Consider the following 19,157-nt stretch of genomic DNA (forward strand, 5'->3'; position numbering starts at 1 on the left):
GGCAGCGCAGTATTGAAGGCAGTGCAGTATTGAAGGCAGCGCAGTACTGAAGGCAGCGCAGTATTGAAGGCAGCGCAGTGTTGAAGGCAGCGCAGTATTGAAGGCAGCGCAGTACTGAAGGCAGGGCAATATCGAAGGAAGCGCAGTATTGAAGGCAGCGCAGTATCGGAGGCAGCGCAGTATTGAAGGCAGCGCAGTATTGAAGGCAGCTCAGTACTGAAGGCAACGCAGTACTGAAGGCAGCGAAGGATTGAAGGCAGCGCAGTATTGAAGGGCAGTGCAGTATCGAAGGCAGCGCAGTATTGAAGGCAGCGCAGTATTGAAGGGCAGTGCAGTATTTAAGGCAGCGCAGTATCGAAGGCAGCGCAGTGCTGAAGGTAGCGCAGTGCTGAAGGCAGCGCAGTATCGAAGGCAGCGCAGTATTGAAGGGCAGTGCAGTATTTAAGGCAGCGCAGTATCGAAGGCAGCGCAGTGCTGAAGGTAGCGCAGTGCTGAAGGCAGCGCAGTATCGAAGGCAGCGCAGTATTGAAGGCAACGCAGTATTGAAGGCAGCGCAGTATTGAAGCCAGCGCAGTATTGGAGGCAGCGCAGTATTGAAGGCAGCTCAGTATTCAAGCCAGCGCAATAGTGAAGCCAGCACAGTATTGAGGGCAGCGCAGTATTGAACGCAGCGCAGTATTGAACGCAGCGCAGTATTGAAGGCAGCGCAGTATTGAACGCAGCGCAGTATTGAAGGCAGCGCAGTACTGAAGGCAGCGCAGTATTGAAGGCAGCGCAGTATCGAAGGCAGCGCAGTATCGAAGGCAGCGCAGTATTGAAGGGCAGCGCAGTATTGAAGGGCAGCGCAGTATTGAAGCCAGCGCAGTATTGAAGGCAGCGCACTATTGAAGGCAGCTTAGTAGTGAAGGCAGCGCAGTATTGAAGGCAGCGCAGTACTGAAGGCAGCGCAGTATTGAAGGCAGCGCAGTATTGAAGGCAGCGCAGTATTGAAGGCAGGGCAGTACTGAAGGCAGCGCAGAATTGAAGGCAGCGCAGAATTGAAGGCAGCGCAGAATTGAACGCAGCGCAGTATTGAAGGCAGCGCAGTATTGAAGGCAGCGCAGTACTGAACGCAGCGCAGTATTGAAGGCAGCGCAGTACTGAACGCAGCGCAGTATTGAAGGCAACGCAGTGTTGAAGGCAGCGCAGTACTGAACGCAGCGCAGTATCGAAGGCAGCGCAGTACTGAACGCAGCGCAGTATTGAAGGCAACGCAGTATTGAAGGCAGCGCAGTACTGAACGCAACGCAGTATTGAAGGCAGCGCAGTACTGAACGCAGCGCAGTATTGAAGGCAGCGCAGTACTGAACGCAGCGCAGTACTGAAGACAACGCAGTGTTGAAGGCAGCGCAGTATTGAAGGCAGCGCAGTGTTGAAGGCAGCGCAGTATTGAAGGCAGCGCAGTATTGAAGGCAGCGCAGTATTGAAGGCAGCACAGTACTGAAGGCAGCGCAGTACTGAAGGCAGCGCAGTATTGAAGGCAGCGCAGTGTTGAAGGCAGTGCAGTACTGAAGGAAGCGCAGTACTGAAGGCAGCGCAGTACTGAATGCAGCGTAATATTGAAGGCAGCGAGTACTGAAGGCAGCGCAGTATTGAAGGCAGTGCAGTATTGAAGGCAGCGCAGTACTGAAGGCAGCGCAGTATTGAAAGCAGCACAGTACTGAAGGCAGCGCAGTACTGAAGGCAGGGCAGTATCGAAGGAAGCGCAGTATTGAAGGCAGCGCCGTATTGAAGGCAGCGCAGTGTTGAAGGCAGCGCAGTATTGAAGGGCAGTGCAGTATTGAAGGCAGCGCAGTATCGAAGGCAGCGCAGTATCGAAGGCAGCGCAGTGTTGAAGGCAGCGCAGTGTTGAAGGCAGCGCAGTATTGAAGGGCAGCGCAGTATTGAAGCCAGCGCAGTATTGAAGGGCAGTGCAGTACTGAAGGGCAGCGCAGTATTGAAGGCAGCGCAGTATTGAAGGGCAGCACAGTATTGAAGACAGCGCAGTATTGAAGGCAGCGGAGTATTGAAAGCAGTGCAGTATTGAAGGCAGCTCAGTATTCAAGCCAGCGCAGTATTGAAGGGCAGCCTAGTACTGAAGGCAACGCAGTACTGAAGGCAGCGAAGGATTGGAGGCAGCGCAGTATTGAACGCAGCGCAGGATTGAAGGCAGCGCAGGATTGAAGGCAGCGCAGGATTGAAGGCAGCGCAGGATTGAAGGCAGCGCAGTATTGAACGCAGCGCAGTATTGAAGGCAGCGCAGTATTGAAGGCAGCGCAATATTGAAGGCAGCGCAGTATAGAAGGCAGCGCAGTATCGAAGGCAGCGCAGTATCGAATGCAGCGCAGTATCGGAGGCAGCGCAGTATTGGAGGCAGCGCAGTATTGAAGGCAGCTCAGTACTGAAGGCAGCGCAGTACTGAAGGCAGCGAAGGATTGACGGCAGCGCAGTATTGAAGGCAGCGCAGTATCGGAGGCAGCGCAGTATTGAAGGCAGCGCAGTATTGAAGGCAGCTCAGTACTGAAGGCAACGCAGTACTGAAGGCAGCGAAGGATTGAAGGCAGCGCAGTATTGAAGGGCAGTGCAGTATCGAAGGTAGCGCAGTATTGAAGGCAGCGCAGTATTGAAGGGCAGTGCAGTATTTAAGGCAGCGCAGTATCGAAGGCAGCGCAGTGCTGAAGGTAGCGCAGTGCTGAAGGCAGCGCAGTATGGAAGGCAGCGCAGTATTGAAGGGCAGTGCAGTATTTAAGGCAGCGCAGTATCGAAGGCAGCGCAGTGCTGAAGGTAGCGCAGTGCTGAAGGCAGCGCAGTATCGAAGGCAGCGCAGTATTGAAGGCAACGCAGTATTGAAGGCAGCGCAGTGCTGAAGGCAGCGCAGTATTGAAGCCAGCGCAGTATTGGAGGCAGCGCAGTATTGAAGGCAGCTCAGTATTCAAGCCAGCGCAATAGTGAAGCCAGCACAGTGTTGAGGGCAGCGCAGTATTGAACGCAGCGCAGTATTGAAGGCAGCGCAGTATTGAACGCAGCGCAGTATTGAAGGCAGCGCAGTACTGAAGGCAGCGCAGTATTGAAGGCAGCGCAGTATCGAAGGCAGCGCAGTATCGAAGGCAGCGCAGTATTGAAGGGCAGCGCAGTATTGAAGGGCAGCGCAGTATTGAAACCAGCGCAGTATTGAAGGCAGCGCACTATTGAAGGCAGCTTAGTATTGAAGGCAGCGCAGTATTGAAGGCAGCGCCGTATTGAAGGCAGCGCAGTATTGAAGGCAGCGCAGTATTGAAGGCAGGGCAGTACTGAAGGCAGCGCAGAATTGAAGGCAGCGCAGAATTGAAGGCAGCGCAGTATTGAACGCAGCGCAGTATTGAAGGCAGCGCAGTATTGAAGGCAGCGCAGTACTGAACGCAGCGCAGTATTGAAGGCAGCGCAGTACTGAACGCAGCGCAGTATTGAAGGCAACGCAGTGTTGAAGGCAGCGCAGTACTGAACGCAGCGCAGTATCGAAGGCAGCGCAGTACTGAACGCAGCGCAGTATTGAAGGCAACGCAGTATTGAAGGCAGCGCAGTACTGAACGCAGCGCAGTATTGAAGGCAGCGCAGTATTGAAGGCAGCGCAGTATTGAAGGCAGCGCAGTGTTGAAGGCAGCGCAGTATTGAAGGCAGCGCAGTATTGAAGGCAGCGCAGTATTGAAGGCAGCGCAGTATTGAAGGCAGCGCAGTACTGAACGCAGCGCAGTACTGAAGACAACGCAGTGTTGAAGGCAGCGCAGTATTGAAGGCAGCGCAGTGTTGAAGGCAGCGCAGTATTGAAGGCAGCGCAGTATTGAAGGCAGCGCAGTATTGAAGGCAGCGCAGTATCGAAGGCAGCGCAGTATTGAAGGCAGCGCAGTATTGAAGGCAGCGCAGTATTGAAGGCAGCGCAGTATCGAAGGCAGCGCAGTATCGAAGGCAGCGCAGTATTGAAGGCAGCGCAGTATTGAAGGCAGCGCAGTATCGAAGGCAGCGCAGTACTGAAGGCAGCGCAGTATTGAAGGCAGCGCAGTATTGAAGGCAGCGCAGTATTGAAGGCAGCGCAGTATTGAAGGCAGCGCAGTATTGAAGGCAGCGCAGTATAGAAGGCAGCGCAGTATCGAAGGCAGCGCAGTATCGAAGGCAGCGCAGTATCGAAGGCAGCGCAGTATTGAAGGCAGCGCAGTATTGAAGGCAGCGCAGTGTTGAAGGGCAGCGCAGTATTGAAGGCAGCGCAGTATTGAAGGCAGCGCAGTATTGAAGGCAGCGCAGTATTGAAGGCAGCGCAGTGTTGAAGGCAGCGCAGTACTGAAGACAGCGCAGTATTGAAGGCAGCACAGTATTGAAGGCAACGCAGTATTGAAGGCAGCGCAGTACTGAACGCAGCGTAGTATTGAAGGCAGCGCAGTATTGAAGGCAGCGCAGTATTGAAGGCAGCGCAGTATTGAAGGCAGCGCAGTATTGAAGGCAGCGCAGTACTGAACGCAGCGTAGTATTGAAGGCAGCGCAGTATTGAAGGCAGCGCAGTATTGAAGGCAGCGCAGTATTGAAGGCAGCGCAGTATTGAAGACAGTGCAGTATTGAAGGCAGCGCAGTATTGAAGGCAGCGCAGTATTGAAGGCAATGCAGTATTGAAGGCAGCGCAGTATTGAAGGCAGCGCAGTATTGAAGGCAGCGCAGTATTGAAGGCAGCGCAGTACTGAAGACAGCGCAGTACTGAAGGCAGCGCAGTATTGAAGGCAGTGCAGTATTGAAGGCAGCGCAGTGTTGAAGGCAATGCAGAACTGAAGGCAGCGCAGTAGTGAAGGCAGCGCAATATTGAAGGCAGCGAGTACTGAACGCAGCGCAATATTGAAGGCAACGCAGTATTGAAGGCAGCGCAGTACTGAACGCAGCGCAGTATTGAAGGCAGCGCAGTACTGAAGGCAGCGCAGTACTGAAGGCAGCGCAGTATTGAAGGCAGCGCAGTGTTGAAGGCAGTGCAGTACTGAAGGCAGCGCAGTACTGAATGCAGCGCAGTATTGAAGGCAGCGCAATGTTGAAGGCAGCGAGTACTGAAGGCAGCGCAGTATTGAAGGCAGCGCAGTATTGAAGGCAGTGCAGTATTGAAGACAGCGCAGTATTGAAGGCAGCGCAGTATTGAAGGCAGCGCAGTACTGAAGGCAGCGCAGTACTTAAGGCAGGGCAGTATCGAAGGAAGTGCAGTATTGAAGGCAGCGCCGTATTGAAGGCAGCGCAGTATTGAAGGCAGCGCAGTATTGAAGGCAGCGCAGTATTGAAGGCAGCGCAGTACTGAAGACAGCGCAGTACTGAAGGCAGCGCAGTATTGAAGGCAGTGCAGTATTGAAGGCAGCACAGTATTGAAGGCAGCGCAGTGTTGAAGGCAGCGCAGTACTGAAGGCAGCGCAGTACTGAATGCAGCGCAGTATTGAAGGCAGCGCAATATTGAAGGCAACGAGTACGGAAGGCAGCGCAGTACTGAACGCAGCGCAATATTGAAGGCAACGCAGTATTGAAGGCAGCGCAGTACTGAACGCAGCGCAGTATTGAAGGCAGCGCAGTACTGAAGGCAGCGAAGTACTGAAGGCAGCGCAGTATTGAAAGCAGCGCAGTATTGAAGGCAGCGCAGTGTTGAAGGCAGTGCAGTACTGAAGGAAGCGCAGTACTGAAGGCAGCGCAGTACTAAATGCAGCGTAATATTGAAGGCAGCGAGTACTGAAGGCAGCGCAGTATTGAAGGCAGTGCAGTATTGAAGGCAGCGCAGTACTGAAGGCAGCGCAGTATTGAAGGCAGCGCAGTACTGAAGGCAGCGCAGTACTGAAGGCAGGGCAGTATCGAAGGAAGCGCAGTATTGAAGGCAGCGCCGTATTGAAGGCAGCGCAGTGTTGAAGGCAGCGCAGTATTGAAGGGCAGTGCAGTATTGAAGGCAGCGCAGTATCGAAGGCAGCGCAGTATCGAAGGCAGCGCAGTGTTGAAGGCAGCGCAGTGTTGAAGGCAGCGCAGTATTGAAGGGCAGCGCAGTATTGAAGCCAGCGCAGTATTGAAGGGCAGTGCAGTACTGAAGGGCAGCGCAGTATTGAAGGCAGCGCAGTATTGAAGGGCAGCACAGTATTGAAGACAGCGCAGTATTGAAGGCAGCGGAGTATTGAAAGCAGTGCAGTATTGAAGGCAGCTCAGTATTCAAGCCAGCGCAGTATTGAAGGGCAGCTCAGTACTGAAGGCAGCGCAGTACTGAAGGCAGCGAAGGATTGACGGCAGCGCAGTATTGAAGGCAGCGCAGTATCGAAGGCAGCGCAGTATTGGAGGCAGCGCAGTATTGAAGGCAGCGCAGTATTGAAGGCAGCTCAGTACTGAAGGCAACGCAGTACTGAAAGCAGCGAAGGATTGGAGGCAGCGCAGTATTGAACGCAGCGCAGTATTGAAGGCAGCGCAGGATTGAAGGCAGCGCAGGATTGAAGGCAGCGCAGTATTGAACGCAGCGCAGTATTGAAGGCAGCGCAGTATTGAAGGCAGCGCAATATTGAAGGCAGCGCAGTATTGAAGGCAGCGCAGTATCGAAGGCAGCGCAGTATCGAAGGCAGCGCAGTATCGAATGCAGCGCAGTATCGGAGGCAGCGCAGTATTGGAGGCAGCGCAGTATTGAAGGCAGCTCAGTACTGAAGGCAGCGCAGTACTGAAGGCAGCGAAGGATTGACGGCAGCGCAGTATTGAAGGCAGCGCAGTATCGGAGGCAGCGCAGTATTGAAGGCAGCGCAGTATTGAAGGCAGCTCAGTACTGAAGGCAACGCAGTACTGAAGGCAGCGAAGGATTGAAGGCAGCGCAGTATTGAAGGGCAGTGCAGTATCGAAGGCAGCGCAGTATTGAAGGCAGCGCAGTATTGAAGGCAGCGCAGTATTGAAGGGCAGTGCAGTATTTAAGGCAGCGCAGTATCGAAGGCAGCGCAGTGCTGAAGGTAGCGCAGTGCTGAAGGCAGCGCAGTATCGAAGGCAGCGCAGTATTGAAGGGCAGTGCAGTATTTAAGGCAGCGCAGTATCGAAGGCAGCGCAGTGCTGAAGGTAGCGCAGTGCTGAAGGCAGCGCAGTATCGAAGGCAGCGCAGTATTGAAGGCAACGCAGTATTGAAGGCAGCGCAGTGCTGAAGGCAGCGCAGTATTGAAGCCAGCGCAGTATTGGAGGCAGCGCAGTATTGAAGGCAGCTCAGTATTCAAGCCAGCGCAATAGTGAAGCCAGCACAGTATTGAGGGCAGCGCAGTATTGAACGCAGCGCAGTATTGAAGGCAGCGCAGTATTGAACGCAGCGCAGTATTGAAGGCAGCGCAGTACTGAAGGCAGCGCAGTATTGAAGGCAGCGCAGTATCGAAGGCAGCGCAGTATCAAAAGCAGCGCAGTATTGAAGGGCAGCGCAGTATTGAAGGGCAGCGCAGTATTGAAGCCAGCGCAGTATTGAAGGCAGCGCACTATTGAAGGCAGCTTAGTATTGAAGGCAGCGCAGTATTGAAGGCAGCGCAGTATTGAAGGCAGCGCAGTATTGAAGGCAGCGCAGTATTGAAGGCAGGGCAGTACTGAAGGCAGCGCAGAATTGAAGGCAGCGCAGAATTGAAGGCAGCGCAGTATTGAACGCAGCGCAGTATTGAAGGCAGCGCAGTATTGAAGGCAGCGCAGTACTGAAGGCAGCGCAGTATTGAAGGCAGCGCAGTATCGAATGCAGCGCAGTATCGAATGCAGCGCAGTATTGGAGGCAGCGCAGTATTAGAGGCAGCGCAGTATTGAAGGCAGCTCAGTACTGAAGGCAGTGCAGTACTGAAGGCAGCGAAGGATTGACGGCAGCGCAGTATTGAAGGCAGCGCAGTATCGAAGGCAGCGCAGTACTGAAGGCAGCGCAGTATTGAAGGCAACGCAGTATCGAAGGCAGCGCAGTATTGAAGGCAGCGCAGTATCGAAGGCAGCGCAGTATTGAAGGGCAGCGCAGTATTGAAGGGCAGCGCAGTATTGAAGGGAAGCGCAGTATTGAAGGGCAGCTCAGTATTGAAGCCAGCGCAGTATTGGAGGCAGCGCACTATTGAAGGCAGCTCTGTATTGAAGGCAGCGCAGTATTGAAGGCAGCGCAGTATTGAAGGCAGCGCAGTATTGAAGGCAGCGCAGTATTGAAGGCAGGGCAGTACTGAAGGCAGCGAAGGATTGACGGCAGCGCAGTATTGAAGGCAGCGCAGTATTGAAGGCAGCGCAGTACTGAAGGCAGCGAAGGATTGACGGCAGCGCAGTATTGAAGGCAGCGCAGTATTGGAGGCAGCGCAGTATTGAAGGCAGCGCAGTATTGAAGGCAGCGCAGTATTGAAGGCAGCGCAGTATTGAAGGCAGCGCAGTATTGAAGGCAGCGCAGTATTGAACGCAGCGCAGTATTGAAGGCAGCGCAGTATTGAAGGCAGCGCAGTATTGAAGGCAGCGCAGTATCGAAGGCAGCGCAGTATCGAATGCAGCGCAGAATTGGAGGCAGCGCAGTATTGGAGGCAGCGCAGTATTGAAGGCAGCTCAGTACTGAAGGCAGCGCAGTACTGAAGGCAGCGAAGGATTGACGGCAGCGCAGTATTGAAGGCAGCGCAGTATCGAAGGCAGCGCATTATCGGAGGCAGCGCAGTATTGAAGGCAGCGCAGTATTGAAGGCAGTGCAGTATTGAAGGCAGCGCAGTATTGAAGGCAGCTCAGTACTGAAGGCAGCGCAGTATTGAAGGCAGCGCAGTATTGAAGGCAGCGCAGTATTGAAGGCAGCGCAGTACTGAAGACAGCGCAGTACTGAAGGCAGCGCAGTATTGAAGGCAGTGCAGTATTGAAGGCAGCACAGTATTGAAGGCAGCGCAGTGTTGAAGGCAGCGCAGTACTGAAGGCAGCGCAGTACTGAATGCAGCGCAGTATTGAAGGCAGCGCAATATTGAAGGCAACGAGTACGGAAGGCAGCGCAGTACTGAACGCAGCGCAATATTGAAGGCAACGCAGTATTGAAGGCAGCGCAGTACTGAACGCAGCGCAGTATTGAAGGCAGCGCAGTACTGAAGGCAGCGAAGTACTGAAGGCAGCGCAGTATTGAAAGCAGCGCAGTATTGAAGGCAGCGCAGTGTTGAAGGCAGTGCAGTACTGAAGGAAGCGCAGTACTGAAGGCAGCGCAGTACTAAATGCAGCGTAATATTGAAGGCAGCGAGTACTGAAGGCAGCGCAGTATTGAAGGCAGTGCAGTATTGAAGGCAGCGCAGTACTGAAGGCAGCGCAGTATTGAAGGCAGCGCAGTACTGAAGGCAGCGCAGTACTGAAGGCAGGGCAGTATCGAAGGAAGCGCAGTATTGAAGGCAGCGCCGTATTGAAGGCAGCGCAGTGTTGAAGGCAGCGCAGTATTGAAGGGCAGTGCAGTATTGAAGGCAGCGCAGTATCGAAGGCAGCGCAGTATCGAAGGCAGCGCAGTGTTGAAGGCAGCGCAGTGTTGAAGGCAGCGCAGTATTGAAGGGCAGCGCAGTATTGAAGCCAGCGCAGTATTGAAGGGCAGTGCAGTACTGAAGGGCAGCGCAGTATTGAAGGCAGCGCAGTATTGAAGGGCAGCACAGTATTGAAGACAGCGCAGTATTGAAGGCAGCGGAGTATTGAAAGCAGTGCAGTATTGAAGGCAGCTCAGTATTCAAGCCAGCGCAGTATTGAAGGGCAGCTCAGTACTGAAGGCAGCGCAGTACTGAAGGCAGCGAAGGATTGACGGCAGCGCAGTATTGAAGGCAGCGCAGTATCGAAGGCAGCGCAGTATTGGAGGCAGCGCAGTATTGAAGGCAGCGCAGTATTGAAGGCAGCTCAGTACTGAAGGCAACGCAGTACTGAAAGCAGCGAAGGATTGGAGGCAGCGCAGTATTGAACGCAGCGCAGTATTGAAGGCAGCGCAGGATTGAAGGCAGCGCAGGATTGAAGGCAGCGCAGTATTGAACGCAGCGCAGTATTGAAGGCAGCGCAGTATTGAAGGCAGCGCAATATTGAAGGCAGCGCAGTATTGAAGGCAGCGCAGTATCGAAGGCAGCGCAGTATCGAAGGCAGCGCAGTATCGAATGCAGCGCAGTATCGGAGGCAGCGCAGTATTGGAGGCAGCGCAGTATTGAAGGCAGCTCAGTACTGAAGGCAGCGCAGTACTGAAGGCAGCGAAGGATTGACGGCAGCGCAGTATTGAAGGCAGCGCAGTATCGGAGGCAGCGCAGTATTGAAGGCAGCGCAGTATTGAAGGCAGCTCAGTACTGAAGGCAACGCAGTACTGAAGGCAGCGAAGGATTGAAGGCAGCGCAGTATTGAAGGGCAGTGCAGTATCGAAGGCAGCGCAGTATTGAAGGCAGCGCAGTATTGAAGGCAGCGCAGTATTGAAGGGCAGTGCAGTATTTAAGGCAGCGCAGTATCGAAGGCAGCGCAGTGCTGAAGGTAGCGCAGTGCTGAAGGCAGCGCAGTATCGAAGGCAGCGCAGTATTGAAGGGCAGTGCAGTATTTAAGGCAGCGCAGTATCGAAGGCAGCGCAGTGCTGAAGGTAGCGCAGTGCTGAAGGCAGCGCAGTATCGAAGGCAGCGCAGTATTGAAGGCAACGCAGTATTGAAGGCAGCGCAGTGCTGAAGGCAGCGCAGTATTGAAGCCAGCGCAGTATTGGAGGCAGCGCAGTATTGAAGGCAGCTCAGTATTCAAGCCAGCGCAATAGTGAAGCCAGCACAGTATTGAGGGCAGCGCAGTATTGAACGCAGCGCAGTATTGAAGGCAGCGCAGTATTGAACGCAGCGCAGTATTGAAGGCAGCGCAGTACTGAAGGCAGCGCAGTATTGAAGGCAGCGCAGTATCGAAGGCAGCGCAGTATCAAAAGCAGCGCAGTATTGAAGGGCAGCGCAGTATTGAAGGGCAGCGCAGTATTGAAGCCAGCGCAGTATTGAAGGCAGCGCACTATTGAAGGCAGCTTAGTATTGAAGGCAGCGCAGTATTGAAGGCAGCGCAGTATTGAAGGCAGCGCAGTATTGAAGGCAGCGCAGTATTGAAGGCAGGGCAGTACTGAAGGCAGCGCAGAATTGAAGGCAGCGCAGAATTGAAGGCAGCGCAGTATTGAACGCAGCGCAGTATTGAAGGCAGCGCAGTATTGAAGGCAGCGCAGTACTGAAGGCAGCGCAGTATTGAAGGCAGCGCAGTATCGAATGCAGCGCAGTATCGAATGCAGCGCAGTATTGGAGGCAGCGCAGTATTAGAGGCAGCGCAGTATTGAAGGCAGCTCAGTACTGAAGGCAGTGCAGTACTGAAGGCAGCGAAGGATTGACGGCAGCGCAGTATTGAAGGCAGCGCAGTATCGAAGGCAGCGCAGTACTGAAGGCAGCGCAGTATTGAAGGCAACGCAGTATCGAAGGCAGCGCAGTATTGAAGGCAGCGCAGTATCGAAGGCAGCGCAGTATTGAAGGGCAGCGCAGTATTGAAGGGCAGCGCAGTATTGAAGGGAAGCGCAGTATTGAAGGGCAGCTCAGTATTGAAGCCAGCGCAGTATTGGAGGCAGCGCACTATTGAAGGCAGCTCTGTATTGAAGGCAGCGCAGTATTGAAGGCAGCGCAGTATTGAAGGCAGCGCAGTATTGAAGGCAGCGCAGTATTGAAGGCAGGGCAGTACTGAAGGCAGCGAAGGATTGACGGCAGCGCAGTATTGAAGGCAGCGCAGTATTGAAGGCAGCGCAGTACTGAAGGCAGCGAAGGATTGACGGCAGCGCAGTATTGAAGGCAGCGCAGTATTGGAGGCAGCGCAGTATTGAAGGCAGCGCAGTATTGAAGGCAGCGCAGTATTGAAGGCAGCGCAGTATTGAAGGCAGCGCAGTATTGAAGGCAGCGCAGTATTGAACGCAGCGCAGTATTGAAGGCAGCGCAGTATTGAAGGCAGCGCAGTATTGAAGGCAGCGCAGTATCGAAGGCAGCGCAGTATCGAATGCAGCGCAGAATTGGAGGCAGCGCAGTATTGGAGGCAGCGCAGTATTGAAGGCAGCTCAGTACTGAAGGCAGCGCAGTACTGAAGGCAGCGAAGGATTGACGGCAGCGCAGTATTGAAGGCAGCGCAGTATCGAAGGCAGCGCATTATCGGAGGCAGCGCAGTATTGAAGGCAGCGCAGTATTGAAGGCAGTGCAGTATTGAAGGCAGCGCAGTATTGAAGGCAGCTCAGTACTGAAGGCAGCGCAGTACTGAAGGCAGCGAAGCATTGAAGGCAGCGCAGTACTGAAGGCAGCGCAGTACTTAAGGCAGAGAAGCATTGAAGGCAGCGCAGTACTGAAGGCAGCGCAGTATTGAAGGGCAGCGCAGTATTGAAGGGCAGCGCAGTATTGAAGGCAGCGCAGTATTGAAGGCAGCGCAGTATTGAAGGCAGCGCAGTACTGAAGGCAGCACAGTATCGAAGGCAGCGCAGTACTGAAGGCAGCGCAGTAGCGAAGGCAGCGCAGTACTGAAGGCAGCGAAGGATTGAAGGCAGCGCAGTACTGAAGGCAGCGCCGTATTGAAGGCAGCGCAGTACTGAAGGCAGCGACGGAGTGAAGGCAGCGCAGTATTGAAGGCAGCGCAGTATTGAAGGCAGCGCAGTACTGAAGCCAGCGCAGTATTGGAGGCAGCGCACTATTGAAGGCAGCTCTGTATTGAAGGCAGCGCAGTATTGAAGGCAGCGCAGTATTGAAGGCAGCGCAGTATTGAAGGCAGCGCAGTATTGAAGGCAGGGCAGTACTGAAGGCAGCGAAGGATTGACGGCAGCGCAGTATTGAAGGCAGCGCAGTATTGAAGGCAGCGCAGTACTGAAGGCAGCGAAGGATTGACGGCAGCGCAGTATTGAAGGCAGCGCAGTATTGAAGGCAGCGCAGTATTGAAGGCAGCGCAGTATTGAAGGCAGCGCAGTATTGAAGGCAGCGCAGTATTGAACGCAGCGCAGTATTGAAGGCAGCGCAGTATTGAAGGCAGCGCAGTATTGAAGGCAGCGCAGTATCGAAGGCAGCGCAGTATCGAATGCAGCGCAGAATTGGAGGCAGCGCAGTATTGGAGGCAGCGCAGTATTGAAGGCAGCTCAGTACTGAAGGCAGCGCAGTACTGAAGGCAGCGAAGGATTGACGGCAGCGCAGTATTGAAGGCAGCGCAGTATCGAAGGCAGCGCATTATCGGAGGCAGCGCAGTATTGAAGGCAGCGCAGTATTGAAGGCAGTGCAGTATTGAAGGCAGCGCAGTATTGAAGGCAGCTCAGTACTGAAGGCAGCGCAGTACTGAAGGCAGCGAAGCATTGAAGGCAGCGCAGTACTGAAGGCAGCGCAGTACTTAAGGCAGAGAAGCATTGAAGGCAGCGCAGTACTGAAGGCAGCGCAGTATTGAAGGGCAGCGCAGTATTGAAGGGCAGCGCAGTATTGAAGGCAGCGCAGTATTGAAGGCAGCGCAGTATTGAAGGCAGCGCAGTACTGAAGGCAGCACAGTATCGAAGGCAGCGCAGTACTGAAGGCAGCGCAGTAGCGAAGGCAGCGCAGTACTGAAGGCAGCGAAGGATTGAAGGCAGCGCAGTACTGAAGGCAGCGCCGTATTGAAGGCAGCGCAGTACTGAAGGCAGCGACGGAGTGAAGGCAGCGCAGTATTGAAGGCAGCGCAGTATTGAAGGCAGCGCAGTACTGAAGGCAGCGCAGTATTGAAGGCAGCGCAGTATCGAATGCAGCGCAGTATCGAATGCAGCGCAGTATTGGAGGCAGCGCAGTATTAGAGGCAGCGCAGTATTGAAGGCAGCTCAGTACTGAAGGCAGTGCAGTACTGAAGGCAGCGAAGGATTGACGGCAGCGCAGTTTTGAAGGCAGCGCAGTATCGAAGGCAGCGCAGTACTGAACGCAGCGCAGTATTGAAGGCAACGCAGTATCGAAGGCAGCGCAGTATTGAAGGCAGCGCAGTATCGAAGGCAGCGCAGTATTGAAGGGCAGCGCAGTATTGAAGGGCAGCGCAGTATTGAAGGGCAGCGCAGTATTGAAGGGCAGCGCAGTATTGACGGGCAGCTCAGTATTGAAGCCAACGCAGTATTGGAGGCAGCGCACTATTGAAGGCAGCTCAGTATTGAAGGCAGCGCAGTATTGAAGGCAGCGCTGTATTGAAGGCAGCGCAGTATTGAAGGCAGCGCAGTATTCAAGGCAGGGCAGTACTGAAGGCAGCGAAAGATTGACGACAGCGCAGTATTGAAGGCAGCGCAGTATTGAAGGCAGCGCAGTACTGAAGGCAGCGAAGGATTGACGGCAGCGCAGTATTGAAGGCAGCGCAGTATTGGAGGCAGCGCAGTATTGAAGGCAGCGCAGTATTGAAGGCAGCGCAGTATTGAAGGCAGCGCAGTACTGAAGGCAGCGCAGTATTGAAGGCAGCGCAGTATTGAAGGCAGCGCAGTATTGAAGGCAGCGCAGTATTGAAGGCAGCGCAGTATTGAATGCAGCGCAGTATCGAATGCAGCGCAGAATTGGAGGCAGCGCAGTATTGGAGGCAGCGCAGTATTGAAGGCAGCTCAGTACTGAAGGCTGCGCAGTACTGAAGGCAGCGAAGGATTGACGGCAGCGCAGTATCGAAGGCAGCGCAGTATCGGAGGCAGCGCAGTATTGAAGGCAGCGCAGTATTGAAGGCATTGCAGTATTGAAGGCAGCGCAGTATTGAAGGCAGCTCAGTACTGAAGGCAGCGCAGTACTGAAGGCAGCGAAGCATTGAAGGCAGCGCAGTACTGAAGGCAGCGCAGTATTGAAGGGCAGTGCAGTATTGAAGGCAGCGCAGTATCGAAGGCAGCGGAGTGCTGAAGGCAGCGCAGTATCGAAGGGCAGCGCAGTATTGAAGACAGCGCAGTATTGAAGGGCAGCGCAGTATTGAAGGGCAGCGCAGTATTGAAGGCAACGCAGTATTGAAGGCAGCGCAGTATTGAAGGCAGTGCAGTATTGAAGGCAGCTCAGTCCTGAAGGCAGCGCAGTACTGAAGGCAGCGAAGCATTGAAGGCAGCGCAGTACTGAAGGCAGCGCAGTATTGAAGGGCAGTGCAGTATTGAAGGCAGCGCAGTATCGAAGGCAGCGGAGTGCTGAAGGCAGCGCAGTACTGAAGGCAGCGCAGTATTGAAGGGCAGCGCAGTATCGAAGGCAGCGGAGTGCTGAAGGCAGCGCAGTATTGAAGGCAGCGCAGTATTGAAGGCAGCGCAGTATCGAAGGCAGCGCAGTATCGAAGGCAGCGCAGTATTGAAGGCAGCGCAGTATCGAAGGCAGCGGAGTGCTGAAGGCAGCGCAGTATTGAAGGCAGCGCAGTATTGAAGGGCAGCGCAGTATTGAAGGCAGCGCAGTATCGAAGGCAGCGCAGTATCGAAGGCAGCGGAGTGCTGAAGGCAGCGCAGTATCGAAGGCAGCGCAGTATTGAAGGGCAGCGCAGTATTGAAGGGCAGCGCAGTATTGAAGGCCAGCGCAGTATTGAAGGGCAGCTCATTATTGAAGCCAGAGCAGTATTGGAGGCAGCGCAGTATTGAACGCAGCGCAGTATTGAAGGCAGCGCAGTATTGAAGGCAGCGCAGTATTGAAGGCAGCGCAGTATTGAAGGCAGCGCAGTATTGACGGCAGCGCAGTATTGACGGCAGCGCAGTATTGAAGGCAGCGCAGTATTGAAGGCAGCGCAGTATTGAAGGCAGCGCAGTATTGAAGGCAGCGCAGTATTGAAGGCAGCGCAGTATTGAAGGCAGCGCAGTATTGGAGGCAGCGCAGTATCGGACGCAGCGCATTATTGAAGGCAGCTCAGTACTGAAGGCAGCGCAGTACTGAAGGCAGCGAAGGATTGACGGCAGCGCAGTATTGAAGGCAGCGCAGTATCGGAGGCAGCGCAGTATCGGAGGCAGCGCAGTATTGAAGGCAGCGCAGTATTGAAGGCAGTGCAGTATTGAAGGCAGCGCAGTATTGAAGGCAGCGCAGTACTGAAGGCAGCGAAGGATTGAAGCAGCGCAGTACTGAAGGCAGCGCAGTATCGAAGGCAGCGCAGTAGTGAAGGCAGCGCAGTAGTGAAGGCAGCGCAGTATTGAAGGCAGCGCAGTATTGAAGGCAGCGCAGTATCGAAGGCAGCGCAGTACTGAAGGCAGCGCAGTATCGAAGGCAGCGCAGTACTGAAGGCAGCGCAGTATCGAAGGCAGCGCAGTACTGAAGGCAGCGAAGGATTGAAGGCAGCGCAGTACTGAAGGCAGCGCCGTATCGAAGGCAGCGCAGTACTGAAGGCAGCGAAGGATTGAAGGCAGCGCAGTACTGAAGGCAGCGCAGTACTGAAGGCAGCGCAGTTTTGAAGGCAGCGCAGTATTGAAGGCAGCGCAGTATTGAAGACAGCGCAGTGCTGAAGGCAGCACAGTATTGAAGGCAGCGCTGTATTGAAGGCAGCGCAGTATTGAAAGCAGCGAAGGATTGAAGGCAGCGCAGTATTGAAGGCAGCGCAGTATCGAAGGCAGCGCAGTATCGAAGGCAGCGCAGTACTGAAGGCAGCGCTGTATTGAAGGCAGCGCAGTATTGAAGGCAGCGCAGTATCGAAGGCAGCGCGGTACTGAAGGCAGCGCAGTATCGAAGGCAGCGCAGTACTGAAGGCAGCGCAGTATCGAAGGCAGCGCAGTACTGAAGGCAGCGAAGGATTGAAGGCAGCGCAGTACTGAAGGCAGCGCCGTATCGAAGGCAGCGCAGTACTGAAGGCAGCAAAGGATTGAAGGCAGCGCAGTACTGAAGGCAGCGCAGTTTTGAAGGCAGCGCAGTATTGAAGGCAGCGCAGTATTGAAGACAGCGCAGTGCTGAAGGCAGCACAGTATTGAAGGCAGCGCTGTATTGAAGGCAGCGCAGTATTGAAGGGCAGCGAAGGATTGAAGGCAGCGCAGTATTGAAGGCAGCGCAGTATTGAAGGCAGCGCAGTATTGAAGGCAGCGCAGTACTGAAGGCAGCGCAGTATCGAAGGCAGCACAGTACTGAAGGGCAGCGCAGTATTGAAGGCAGAGCAGTATTGAAGGCAGCGCAGTATTGAAGGCAGCGCAGTATCGAAGGCAGCGCAGTATCGAATGCAGCGCAGTATAGGAGGCAGCGCAGTATTGGAGGCAGCGCAGTATTGAAGGCAGCTCAGTACTGAAGGCAGCGCAGTACTGAAGGCAGCGAAGGATTGACGGCAGCGCAGTATTGAAGGCAGCGCAGTATCGAAGGCAGCGCAGTATCGGAGGCAGCGCAGTATCGAAGGCAGCGCAGTATTGAAGGCAGTGCAGTATTGAAGGCAGCGCAGTATTGAAGGCAGCGCAGTATTGAAGGCAGCTCAGTACTGAAGGCAGCGCAGTACTGAAGGCAGCGAAGCATTGAAGGCAGCGCAGCACTGAAGGCAGCGCAGTATTGAAGGGCAGTGCAGTATTGAAGGCAGCGCAGTATCGAAGGCAGCGGAGTGCTGAAGGCAGCGCAGTATTGAAGGGCAGCGCAGTATTGAAGGGCAGCGCAGTATTGAAGGGCAGCGCAGTATTGAAGCCAGCGCAGTATTGGAGGCAGCGCAGTATTGAAGGCAGCGCAGTATTGAAGGCAACGCAGTATTGAAGGCAGCGCAGTATTGAAGGCAGCGCAGAATTGAAGGCAGCGCAGTATCGAAGGCAGCGCAGTATCGAATGCAGCGCAGTATCGGAGGCAGCGCAGTATTGGAGGCAGCGCAGTATTGAACGCAGCTCAGTACTGAAGGCAGCGCAGTACTGAAGGCAGCGAAGGATTGACGGCAGCGCAGTATTGAAGGCAGCGCAGTATCGAAGGCAGCGCAGTATCGGAGGCAGCGCAGTATTGAAGGCAGCGCAGTATTGAAGGCAGTGCAGTATTGAAGGCAGCACAGTATTGAAGGCAGCGCAGTACTGAAGGCAGCGAAGGATTGAAGGCAGCGCAGTACTGAAGGCAGCGCAGTATCGAAGGCAGCGCAGTTGTGAAGGCAGCGCAGTATTGAAGGCAGCGCAGTATTGAAGGCAGCGCAGTATTGAAGGCAGCGCATTATTGAAGGCAGCGCAGTACTGAAGGCAGCGCAGTATTGAAGGCAGCGCAGTATTGAAGGCAGCGCAGTACTGAAGGCAGCGCAGTATCGAAGACAGCGCAGTACTGAAGGCACGCAGTATCGAAGGCAGTGCAGTACTGAAGGCAGCACAGTGTTGAAGGGCAGTGCAGTATTGAAGGCAGTGCAGTATTGAAGGCAGCGCAGTATTGAAGGCAGTGCAGTACTGAAGGCAGCGCAGTATCGAAGGCAGCGCAGTACTGAAGGCAGCGAAGGATTGAAGGCAGCGCAGTACTGAAGGCAGCACCGTATCGAAGGCAGCGCAGTACTGAAGGCAGCGAAGGATTGAAGGCAGCGCAGTATCGAAGGCAGCGCAGTATTGAAGGCAGCGCAGTATCGAACGCAGCGCAGTATTGAAGGGCAGCGCAGTATTGAAGGGCAGCGCAGTATTGAAGGGCAGAGCAGTATTGAAGGGCAGCGCAGTATTGAAGGGCAGCTCAGTATTGAAGGCAGCTCAGTATTGAAGGCAGCGCAGTATTGAAGGCAGCGCTGTATTGAAGGCAGCGCAGTATTGAAGGCAGCGCAGTATTGAAGGCAGGGCAGTACTGAAGGCAGCGAAGGATTGACGGCAGCGCAGTATTGAAGGCAGCGCAGTATTGAAGGCAGCGCAGTACTGAAGGCAGCGAAGGATTGACGGCAGCGCAGTATTGAAGGCAGCGCAGTATTGGAGGCAGCGCAGTATTGGAGGCAGCGCAGTATTGAAGGCAGCGCAGTATTGAAGGCAGCGCAGTACTGAAGGCAGCGCAGTATTGAAGGCAGCGCAGTATTGAAGGCAGTGCAGTATTGAAGGCAGCGCAGTATTGAAGGCAGCTCAGTACTGAAGGCAGCTCAGTACTGAAGGCAGCGAAGCATTGAAGGCAGCGCAGTACTGAAGGCAGCGCAGTATTGAAGGGCAGTGCAGTATTGAAGGCAGCGCAGTATCGAAGGCAGCGGAGTGCTGAAGGCAGCGCAGTATTGAAGGGCAGCGCAGTATTGAAGACAGCGCAGTATTGAAGGGCAGCGCAGTATTGAAGGCAGCGCAGTATTGAAGGCATTGCAGTATTGAAGGCAGCGCAGTATTGATGGCAGCTCAG

The sequence above is a fragment of the Scyliorhinus torazame genome, chromosome 14 (assembly GCF_047496885.1).
Source record: "Scyliorhinus torazame isolate Kashiwa2021f chromosome 14, sScyTor2.1, whole genome shotgun sequence".
NCBI classification, from domain to species: Eukaryota; Metazoa; Chordata; class Chondrichthyes; order Carcharhiniformes; family Scyliorhinidae; genus Scyliorhinus; species Scyliorhinus torazame.